The sequence below is a fragment of the Phyllobates terribilis genome, unplaced genomic scaffold (genome assembly GCF_046119375.1).
Source record: "Phyllobates terribilis strain yellow unplaced genomic scaffold, ASM4611937v1 Scaffold_8__6_contigs__length_399053987, whole genome shotgun sequence".
In the NCBI taxonomy this organism is placed as follows: domain Eukaryota; kingdom Metazoa; phylum Chordata; class Amphibia; order Anura; family Dendrobatidae; genus Phyllobates; species Phyllobates terribilis.
In genome coordinates, this window is record NW_027362768.1 from 373,828,742 (window position 1) to 373,841,060 (window position 12,319).

General features: G+C 45.8%; 1 long non-coding RNA gene across 1 annotated transcript in view; it reads left to right on the plus strand.

The window, feature by feature from the left end:
• LOC141156591 (uncharacterized) overlaps positions 1-6,550 on the plus strand; it is a 28,896-nt gene extending 22,346 nt beyond the window's left edge. Inside the window, exons 2-3 of the long non-coding RNA XR_012247689.1 lie at positions 5,701-5,873; positions 6,069-6,550. This is a non-coding gene — a long non-coding RNA (uncharacterized lncRNA). The remainder of the gene's footprint in view (positions 1-5,700; positions 5,874-6,068) is intronic.
• Positions 6,551-12,319: the final 5,769 nt, after the last annotated feature.

Here is a 12,319-nt window from a genome sequence, read left to right on the forward strand (position 1 = left end):
CCCTGCCGTGCGCCCAAACAGTGGTTTGCCTCCACATATGGGGTATCGGCGTGTTCAGGAGAAATTGCACAACAAATTTCTTGGTGCAATTTATCCTATTACCCTTATGATAATGCAAAATTAAGGGATGAAAAACGTTTTTGTGGGAAAAATGTGAAAATTTTATTTTTACAGCTCAATATTATAAACTTCTGTGAAGCACCTTGGGGTTCAAGGTGCTCACCACACATATAGATATGTTCCCTAAGGGGTCTAGTTTCCAAAATGGTGTCACTTGTGGGGGGTTTCCACTGTTTAGGAACATCAGGAGCTCTCCAAACGCAACATGGCGTCTGCTAATTATTCAGACAAATTTTAAATTCAAAAAGTCTAATGGCGCTCCTTGCCTTCCGAGCCCTGCCGTGCGCCCAAACAGTGGTTTTCCCTCACATATGGGGTATCAGCGCGCTCAAGAGAAATTGCACAAAAAATTTTGGGGTCCATTTTTTCCTGTTACCCCTGTGAAAATAAAAAATATTGGGTCTAAAGTAACATTTTTGTGAAAAAAGTTAAATGTTAATTTTTTTCTTCCACATTCCAAAAATTCCTGTGAAGCACCTGAAGGGTTAATAAAGTTTTTGAATGTAGTTTTGAGCACCTTGAGGGGTGCAGTTTTTAGAATGCTGTCACTTTTGGGTATTTTCTGTCATAAAGACCCCTCAAACTGACTTCAAATATGATATGGTCCCTACAAAAATGTTTTTGTAAATTTTGTTGGAAAAATGAGAAATCGCTGGTCAACTTTTAACCCTTATAGCTCCCTAACAAAAAAAAAATGTTGGTTCCAAAATTGTGCTGATGTAAAGTAGACATGTGGGAAATGTTATTTATTAACTATTTTGTGTGACATATCTCTCTGATTTAAGGGCATGAAAATACAAAGTTTGAAAATTGCTAAATTTTCAAAATTTTCGCCAAATTTCCGATTTTTTCACAAATAAACGCAAATGATATCAAAGAAATGTTACCACTATCATGAAGTATAATATGTCACGAAAAAACTCTCTCAGAATCAGGGGAATACGTTGAAGCGTTCCAGAGTAATTACTTCATAAAGTGACAGTGGTCAGAATTGAAAAAATTGGCCCGGTCACAAAGGCAAAAACAGGCTCTGGCGCGAAGTGGTTAAGTAGCTTTTCTCATGATTGCATACACCTGGCTATGAAGTTCAAAGCTCAATGAGGTTACAAAACCAAAAAAAGTGCTTTAGTAAGTCAGTAAAAAGTAGGTAGGAGTATTTAAAACAAGAAAATGATAAGGGTGCCCATACTTATGCACCTGTCAAATTTTGTTTGAATGCAGATTGCACATTTTCTGTTAGTACAATAAACCTCATTTCAAGGCAGAAACATTACTGTGTCCAACAGTTATTACATAGATCAAACTGAAATAGCTGTTGCAAAAACGCCAATTTTGATAAAACATTAAGCTTAAGATTAATAGGGGTGCCCAAACTTTTTCATATAACTGTATACTCTCCTATACAGTGCACCCGGGATCTACTCTCCCCACCCACACACTACCGGGTTCTCCCTTTCTAGGTGTTCCCTCCCCCCACTCCAGCCAGGGACAGGGGCAGTTGTGCTCACCCTTGGGAGCATTGTCGCCCTGTCCCCCGGAAATGTGGTGTAGTGCATGTGGGTGTTAGGGTCCTGAGCCTTACTCCACCCTTACCTGAGAGTGAGATATCACACCTCTGGGTGAGATGCAATACCTCTGTAGCAACCGAACCCTCAGGGAGCTACATACTCACACGTCACAACCACCCTCCACATAGAAACACCGACCGCAGGAAGAGACGGCAGTCATTCAGTCATTTCTTACACTGCTGAGGTAAAATGAAAGCTGAGCTCTGATTGGTTGTTGAGGTAAGAAAAAAATCTCAGTTCCCACCCGTTACTGAGGTAAAACGAAAGCTTAGTTCTGATTGGGTAAAATGAAAACTTAGCTCTGGGTAACATGAAATCTGAGCTCTGATTGGGTAAAATGAGAGCTGAGCGCTGATTGGATAAAATGAAAGCTGAGCTCTGGTTGGGTTAAATGAAAGCTGAGCTCTGATTGGGTAAAATGAGAGCTGAGTGCTGATTGGACAAACTGAGAACTGAGTGCTGATTGGGTAAAATGAGAGCTGAGCTGTGACTGAGTTGCTATGGGCAGTTTTGCGGTCAGACAGCTCTGATGAATAAGGCCTGATAAGTGTCGCCCTGTACAGACCACACGGGGGGATTCTCTCCTCTCTGCTTGTCGGATGTAAGCCCCCGACGTCCACTGCTGGAATTATCCATATAAATCCGATCCTAGGTTCTTGCGATTGTTAGCGACACTTTATCCCTCCAGACTTCCTGTCCGTCCCCGTGAACGTGGTTGTCGTCCCAGCGCCATTAATCCTGACTCATGGACTCGCCGCTCGCTCCCATTCACATCTTTCGCCGTCTCGACTATTAATATGACATTTTTGTCCATTGCGCGTATTTGCATAAACCATTTATCCCGCTGTTTGCTCGTCCGGCCGCGCAGCTCTGACTCCTCGGTGGGTGACAGGTCGCAGGCTGCGCTCCTTTATTCATGCACTAATGAAGACATTACGCAGGACGGGATCTGGTTGAGATCTGTGCGGAGGTGAACGTCCTTTCCTCTGAGTTCCCGGTCTGCTGTGATGTAATGTGTGTGTAATAGTAGTGTCCTAGGCCATGCACATGGTAATATCACCTGTGTACAGTGCACGGAGCCAGAAAGCGACATCTCACCTGTGCACTGCTGTACAGATCCACCGGAATTGTAGGGAATACAACTCTGTAAGACTCTGCATACACCTAGAGACGCCGACCTCCATATCTGTACCTCTGTATATAGGGGTACAGTATGGATCTCTGCATCTCTAGGCATGTACATAGGTATAGCTATAGAGGACTTATGCATATCTATAGGTGTACAGAGGCATAGTAGGGGGTTTATGTGCTTTCATAGGTGTACGGAGGTATAGTAGGGGGCTTATGTACCTCTATGGGTGTACAGAGGTCTACACTGTGTTCCAAATTATTATGCAAATAATATTTTCTCAGATTTTCCCAAATTACCTATATGAATTGCTGTCATTGTAATTTTCCAGTCAAATAACTATTAGAGTACAATTGAAAGGTTTTTGTATAAACTGCCTATGATAACAGTATATTTTTTAAAAAATAAAACACTCAAACTGCACTCAAAATGCATGTTCCAAATTATTATGCACAGCAGAGTTTTCAACCTTTTCATTTTAATAAAGAACAAAAAAATGGTCATTTTTGAAATTATAAGCATTAGCAGGTTATTACAAACTGAAATCAAACAGTTTTCAACTCAAAACTTTATTCTAGGTGATGTTACATTTGCACATAGGACCCCTTGTTCGAAAGGAGCTTCTGAACTCTCTCGTCCATTGAATTTGTCAGGTTTTGGATGGTTTCTGCTTCAATTGTTTTGCATGAGGACAGAATACCCTCCCAGAGCTGTTGCGTAGATGTGAACTGCCTCCCGCCATCATAGACACTCCTTTTGATGATGCTCCAGAGGTTCTCAATGGGGTTGAGGTCAGGGGAGCATGGGGGCCAAACCATAAGTTTGTCCCCTTTTATGCCCATAGCAGCCAGAGATGCAGATGTGTTATGTGCAGCATGAGACGGGGCATTATCATGCATGAAAATGATCTTGCTGCGGAATACACGGTTCTTCTTCTTGAACCATGGCAGGAAGTGCTGTTTGAGAAACTCAACATACATTATGGAGTTCATCTTTACCCCTTCAGGGATCCTAAAGGGGCCGACAATTTCTCTTCCCATAATTCCAGCCCAAAACATTACTCCACCTCCTCCTTGTTGGCGCCGTAGCCGTGTTTGCATGGGGTGTCCATCAACCAGCCATCCGCCACTCCATCCATCTGGACCATCGAGCGTTGCACTGCACTCATCGGTGAGCAAAACAGTTTTGAAGTCAGTCTTCATGTATTGTTTGGCCCACTGGAGCCGTTTCTGCTTGTGTGCAGTGGATAGAGGAGGTCGACAGGATGGCTTACGCACAGCCGCAAACCTCTGAAGGACCCTGCATCTTGTTGTTCGGGGGATGTTGGAGGCAGCAGCAGCTTCAAAAACTTGTCTGCTGCTATGACAAGGCTTTTTTGCCGCTGCTCTTTTAACCTGACGTAATTGCCTGTAGGAAAGAGTCCTCAATTTTCCCTTATCAGCACGCACACATGTGTATTGTGAATCAGCTACATACTTCTTGATTGTGCGATGATCAGGATGAAGTGTCTTGGCAATGTTGATTTGTAGTCATGCCTTGACCTAAACACTCCACAATTTGTTGCTTCTCAGCAGCCGACACATCTTTTTTCTTTCCCATTTTGCCAGAAAATGTAGGCTGCTTAATAATGTGGAACAGCCTTCTTAAGTAGTCTTGCCTTTCATTGGACACACCTGCCAAACTATCTAGCACATGTGTCTGCAATTGCTTACAGTGATATAAAGAGCCCTGACACACATCACCATCAATGAGTTTAACTGACAAACAAAAAAAATCTTACCTTATCACTCCTAAACACTTTTTGCATAATAATTTGGAACACAGTGTAGTAGGGGGCTTATGCACCTCTATGGGTGTACAGAGGTCTAGTAGGGGGCTTATGTACCTCTATGGGTGTACGAAGGTATAGTAAGGGGCTTATGCACCTCTATGGATGTACAGAGGTCTAGTAGGGGGCTTATGTAACTCTATGAGTTTACGGAGGTATAGGTGGGGGCTTATGTATTTCTATGGGTGTACAGAGGTATAGTAGGGGGCTTATGTACCTCCATGGTTATAGAGAGGTATAGTAGGGGGCTTATCTACCTGTATGGGTGTATGGAGATATAGTAGGGGGCTTATGTACTTCCATATGTGTACAGAGATCTAGTAGGGGGCTTATGTACCTCCATGGGTGTACAGAGGTCTAGTAGGGGACTTATGTACCTCCATGGGTGTACAGAGGTATAGAAGGGGGCTTATGTACCTCTATGGGTGTACGGAGGTATAGTACGGGGCTTATGTACCTCTATGGGTGTACGGAGGTATAGTAGGGGGCTTATGTACCTCTATGGGTGTACGGAGGTATAGTAGGGGGACTAATGTAATTCCATGGGTGTCCAGAGGTCTAGTAGGGGGCTTATGTATCTTCATTGGTATACAAGTTATATTTTGGGGCTTATGTACCTTTATAGGTGTACGAAGGTATAGAATTGGGCTTATGTACCTCTAGGGGTATACGGCGGTATAGTAGAGGGCTTATATACCTCTATGGGTGCACGGAGGTATAGTAGGGGACTTATGTATTTCCATTGGTGTACAGAGATATAGTAGGGGGCTTATGTATTTCCATTGGTGTACAGAGGTATAGTAGGGGGCTTATGTATTTCCATGGGTGTCCTGAGGTCTAGTAGAGGGCTTATGTATTTCCATGGGTGTCCAGAGGTATAGTACGGGACTTATGTACCTCTATATGTATACAGCGGTAAAAAGTAATGAAGATGTCTGGGACTGACACATTTACCCTTGTGGCCACAGCTTGTCTTGCAGCTCAGCTTCTTGCACCTTAATTGGCTGGACTGCAGTATCGGACATGGCCAGTCATGCACAGATATTTTTTTTTAGGTTGTGCATAAAGTGGTCGTCATGCTCCGGTGAAGACAGAACCTCTATGTGAAACCTCTTTCAATTACGAACTGAGCTCTGCTCTATTTGCAAAACAACCTGCTCCATGTTCTCTGCTTCATCCCCGCGGCAGCTGACAATAAACACGTATCACAGTTGCAGAACTCATAAAGGTAAATCATTTGCTCAGAACTTTCCAACATGAGATATTTCTGCACTTCTGGCACTGGATCATTAATTTTGGCCAGAGTTCTTCTTACTCATCACCAATCACCTGTTTGCATTTTATCTTCCGCTCGCATCTCTTAATATTTTGCTTTTCGGCTTTCGGCTCATCAATACGTATCATTATTTTTCTTCTTCTGCAGATTATCCGTCTCCTTCCAGGGAGCAATTAAAGTTCTATGAGATAATGATGTTATTGCGGAGAAAATTCTCTGTCGAAATGAAGACGAAGCCGCCATCAAAGAGGGAAAAAAATACATTGAAATATTTATTTACGGCTGAAGAAAAAGGATGTGACATTGAGCACGCTCTTTAAGGTCCGCTGCGTTATTAGCGCTCCGTTGGCTGACACGCTGACACGCTGTGACATATCTGTGTTCCAGCAAAGTCTTAAACATTAATTGGGAAGTAGGATATGTGAAACCTCCTTAATGAGGGATCCTCTTGTAAGTTCTAACTTAACACATTATTTACAGTGATTTCACTAATGGTTTCATCCATCAGACAGGCAGAGAAGGAGCGAGAGAAAAGAAAGACCAGGAAACGTGAAACAGCGGTGAACACTTACCTTCTCGATGATGGAACCCAGAACAATATAGATCATTCTGGTCGTGGGTAAAACTAGTCCGGGTGGGAACTATCTACCTGGGAGCACTTATGTGCCCTCTCGCCTTACAATTAAATGCCTAATCGAATTTGTTTTGAACTTCATAAAAAATTTTGATTCGCCAGAAACCAAGTTTCAATTATCTTGAGTCGTTCCAGGGCTGGAAAGGGGATTAAATAATAAAAAAAAAAACAGCTCACCTCGTCCCTAACCTGTCCTGGTGCGGCAGCTCCCCGCCTGGTCGTCCGCTGGCTTGCTTCCTTCCTCCGGCCCTGGACTTCCTTCTTCAGTCTTCGGCACCTGCGGGGCTGACTAGGTCTCCAGTGACATCATTACTTTGCTGAGCATCAGAGTCGCTAACGACTGAAAAAAAGACTGAAGCCAGAGGGAGGAAGCGAGTTTGCAGGGTGAGAGCAGCTGTGCCAGAACAGGCGAAAGGTAAAGTGAGTATATTTTTATCCCCATCATTTATTATTATCTGGGATTTGGAGAGACTTCAGAGTGTAATAAAATACTTTTACCAGCAATTACAATTTATTCTGCGCAAATCCAATTTTCCGTCCAGATTCGAGCGAATCTGGCAAATCAATTTTTACCAGATTCGCTCAGGTCTACTTCCAACAGTTAATTTGTGCCTTCATCTCCAGTATCGCATTTAGATCTCATGGTGCCTATGACTTCTTCCATTAAAGTGTCAGGATTTTTGTTGCCCTTCCAAAGTTTTACCACTGTAGAACTATTGTTCACTTTAATAATTGTGCTGCAGTTTCACTCCTTACCACTGGAGGCTGCTTTTCTGTTCCGCAATTGCCCTTTACCAAGATGGTGAATTCTGAATCTATGGAATCCATTTTGTTTCCTGTTTGGGCCCACTTAAAGTCATATGGACCTCTCACTCATTGCTTGAGTATTGTGTCTAGCTTTTAGCCTAGTTCCAGTCTCCAGCTCCTGAACATTCTTACCCAGACTGTTCTAATTCATCTACGGATTGTTTCCTACAACTCCTTGCTAACTTCAAGAACTTCTACTACTGTTTGCTGTTCCTGCTTTTGCTCCTTAGGACACTGGTTTCCAGCAGTACTACGCCAGTATCGTAACATAAGTGTGGCGCCCCTGAGGGTTCGGTCGCCACAGAGTTATTGCATCTCATCCAGAGGTGTGGTATCTCACTCTCAGGTAAGGAAGGAGTATGGTTCAGGACCCTAACACTACATCCACTACACCACATTTCCGGGGGACAGGGCGATAATGCTCCTACAGTAGAGCACAAGTGTCCCTGATACCTGGCTGGAGTGTGGAGGAACCACTTAGAGAGGGGGAACTATGTAGTAGATGTGTGGAGGATGTAGATCCTGGGAGCACAGTGGTAAGAAGTATAAAAGTAAGGAACCATCTTGGTTCAAGGGAGTAGAGAGGGAAGAGAGTTCAGCCCAGTCAGTCAGACTGAGGTGCTGACAGGGGGCAGAGGCTCTGTATGAGCTCTGCTCCAGAGGCGGGCCTAGCGAGGAGGCCTGAGCCTGGGAGAGAGAGAGAAGAGGGAGCAGGAAGGCTCCAGGAACCGAAGGGACCCTAGGGGTACGGGCCATGCAGCAAGCCACCCGTACGCCCGCCGCTACTAGAAGAGTAGGAGGGTCAGGCCAGAGAAGGGGAACCGGGTCCCCCAACCAGCAGAGACTACAGGGCTCAACTGGGAACCGGAGGCTGCAGCACTTCAAGTTCAGCAGGCCGTCCACACCAGCCACTGGAAAAGTAGCCACATAGGGCCAGGGGACGGAACACACGTCGCCCGCCAAGGACCGAGGACACTGGACAGAGGTGCCGCTAGGTGTGAGATACAAGGAGAGAGGCCAGAGAGGACACACAGAAGGAAGTCCTGCTAAGTGCTCCAGAGCTACCTGGGAGTCGACTGAGCCCCTCACTCGGGAAACACAGGACGACGCGGGAAGTTATAAACCTGCAGTAATAACTTGGAGTGAAAGAATTGTGAGTAAAGACCCTGAGACTGCATTGTAAAGACTCCGCGTTGTCACTACTGATTCCCAGCACTATCACCACCATCATCCACTCACGCTGCCCTGAAGTTACACTCCACCTGTGGGGAGTCACATCACCTAGCTGCACATACCACCAGCTTCAGCAGACTGCCCCGCAACGGCGGTTACCAATAACCGCAATCCACAGGTGGCGTAGTCGGACATTAACACCTCACACACATAGACTACCCCTTGGTTTGACCGCCCTGGGTCACGGACCGGGTCGCCGCCACGGTGACTACAACCCCCAGCAACTACAAGGCCCGACTCCGGGTATCCCCCACGGCCCAGGGGGCGCGTCATAAGGTTGCTTAAAGGTATCATGAATATTCATGACAATATCTTAGTCCAGACAATCTGCAACATTGTTGCATTGAAAACGTAGCACTATGAATCTGCCTGGTTACAATGTTTCAAATTGTCTGGATAGAAACATTTTTTTTGTGTATACAGTTTCAATGCAGACTTCTGTGTCTCCATGGTTACAGACTACAAAAAAAGCCCTGTGTAGTCTGATCCCGCAGTCTCGTCCATCCGGAGTAACACATGACTCATAAGACCTGTATGTACAAAATTGTAGGAGATTTTTGTGATCAAGATTTTTACGTCATTTATACTTTAGATTTTAAAAGGAAATTCTTCTTAGAAACTGAAGTGAAAAAACAGTCATAGGTTATTTGCACACAAGGTCTTTTCAGGCGGATTTCGCCTGAAAAATCTCTGCAAAAGTGAACTTAAGGCAAAGTAATGTTAAAACGTAATAAATGTGCACATGTTGAGTCTCCTGCTGCTGCTTTTACCATTTCAGGGTTTGAAAAATTTGCAGCTGTTAAAATAAGTAGCATGTTCATGACTCGCCCAGGGGGATATGGGGGACTCGGTACCCGGGCCTTTACCTTCTTCGTAGGATGTCACGGCAGTCGGCTCCCAGGCCCGTCCTCTGGGGTCACTCTTTAAAAGGGGGTTTTTTGTTAACAGTTTGTCTCGTGACGCCACCTGTGGTTCCCGGTAATGAATACCGGCGCTGCTGCAGACCTCCGTGGGTGATGGGATGGCAGCTGGGATGTTTCTGCTCCCCACAGGCGGAGCGGGTACCCGGGGGAGGGTTGATGGAAGGGATGCAGGTGAGAGGTCGGGTCAGGGGGAATGACGGACACGCACACAGGGGATTCGCTTCAGTACCTTTACTGGTGTAACGTCAGGTAGGGTCCAGGGTACTTAATAGGAAGGGTGCACTTCAGAACTCTCCCCAGTGAGCGGGCTGTAGGCCTCCTGGTCCGTGTCTTCCTCTCTCTCTGAAGCTTCTGACCAGCCTGAAACTAGGCCTAGCTTCTGTACTCTTCCCCTCTCCTCACCTGCATGCTTGGTGGTAAGAACTTTCTTCTGGCTACCACTATCCCTGGACGCTGGGGCCTTCGTGGTTCCTAGTTCTTTAAATGATTGTAGCTTCAGGTTGACCAGGGGTTTAGAATCCTCCTGGTATACTGGTTATTCCTACTGGGCGTAGAGGACCCTGTAGGTGCGGACCCGGTGTCCGGCTTGTGTTCTGGGGTGAGCCTAAGATGCATCTCTGCCCCCATAACTCCTCTCACCTCTCTCCTTGCCTCCGGCCACGCTCTAGGCCCCGAGGCTTCAGCACGTGCTTTAGGCCCTGGCTGGCCCTCAGCACAGCAGCTCACATGCTGCTTCTTCACTGATCTCTGTGCCAGCACACACTCACTGCCTAACTCCACCCTCCAGTATATATATCCCTAACAGGCTCCCTCTGGTGGTATGAGGTGGAAGGGTGGAGGTGTCTGTTATGTAATGAGGGCCTCTTGTGGAGAAGTCCGTCTATGCACCCTTTTGGGTTCTGTGGTACCTGTAATAGCAGGGTGCCACATTCATTCTTCGGGTGGTGTAAGCTAGGAAGCAACTGTTTAAATGACAGAAAAAAGACGCCGGCGGCAAAGCCAGCTCAAGAACAACAGCAGAACCTTTTATCCGAGGCAACTTTGCCTAAGAAAACCTCAGCAGGTGTGACAGTGTGCACATACCTATATATAATAAAGCCCTGACCCTGAGGAGCAGCCGCTTTTCTCCTCTCAGCCCCCTTAGGCACAGGCCTCCCATCTTGTATTCTGTACATTATGAAGACAGAGCACCTCCAGAATTTCATATGTCTGTGGGGGCCACCATTATTAATGACATTTCTGTGGACTGGGAGTTATTGGTGTGAAAGATAGATACCCAAGTACCACTGGGTCTGAACACAGAGGTAGAGTCCGGCAAATTTCTGTGTATTGTGATATCCGGAATGACATCATACAAATATCAGGATGCTGAGAATGCAGATCGCCAACACACGGCTCCTGAGCAAGGAGAAAATACAGACATGAATTAGGGCTTTATTAAATGGAGAGCGCGGCTAAATGCTCACCTGAGATTATTAAGGCGCCATTTTAATCCAAGTGCAATTTATTCCCAAGCATTTCTGTCCACTTACATCCAGTTTTTCTAATTAGTTTGCTTTGCTTCTCTCTCACAGGGACCAGATATCTTGTTCAGCTTTTCCTCTTATTTTTCAATTTATTTATTTTATAGACAAACTACTGCAGTTAATCTAGAAACAAAAAGAACATGGAAATACCTGAGACGTTAAAGAAAAAGCAACCATAAAAAATCTATCTATCTATCTATCTATTATCTGGCTCCTCGTATTATCCCTTCGCCGTCTCTCTCTGCACTTTTACCCCAACGCACTTTTGTGCATCAGCCACCCTGGTCTTAAAAGTCAGTTTAGGCAGCAGGACGCCACCTCAGTACTCAAATTGTTGGCGTCTATGCCACTCTGCTACATAGCTATATACTCTATGCACTGCACAGTTCTGCCTTGGAATTTGTGATAAACTCAGCTCTGCTACATTGCTGAGTAACTCTGCTATACCACTGGCTAGTTCTGCTTTGGATCTTGTGACAAACCAAGCTTTGCTACATCACTGTGTACCTATGTAATAGGAATGACCAGTTATGCATTGGACTCTATGACATACTGAGCTCTGCTATATTGCTTAGTCAACTCTGCTGGGCAGACTCTGTAACAAACTTAACTCTGCTATATCAATGAGTCAACTCTGCTGTGTGTGTCACCCTGGCCTGGATGCCACAAATGTATAATAAAGCTGTGTCTGAGAGCAAGGGGGCGGTTCTCTAGTCAAGGACCATTAGCATGCAATACCTCCTGTCACAGGCCAGTAGGGGGAGCAGGCTGCCCCTATAAAAGCTGGAACTGGGGGCAGGGTTAGAGAGAACTGAACAACCTGTCTCTGAAGTGAGAGGTGTCCCAGAGCAGGGACAGACAGTTGTGTTGCAGCCTAAGAGGCCGTGTGGCAGTAGGAGAGCGCAGAGCCAAGGACAAGAGGCGAAGTGAGCCTGTCCTGGCAGATAAAGAGACTAATCTACCAGACTTTGGTGTCTGAGGCTGTGAGGATTCCACGTCCTACAGCAGATAACCAGTCCGCAAGGGACTGTATGTTCCTTGGCCTAAGAAGCCTGGAGGCTCCGCCACAGCAGAAGGGACCAGCAAAGCCGTACCAGGCCAGGAGTAGAAAGGGACCCAAGTTGCAAGGCATACGGGCGAGGGGACACGGTGAGCTCAGGAACGTGGGCTGTTACACTACCAGAAGGGAAATAGCCAGAAGGAGCACAGAGAGCACGGTAGGCCTACACCCTCACCTTGACCAGGGCCAGCTTCCCACTTGTTCTCAGACATCCA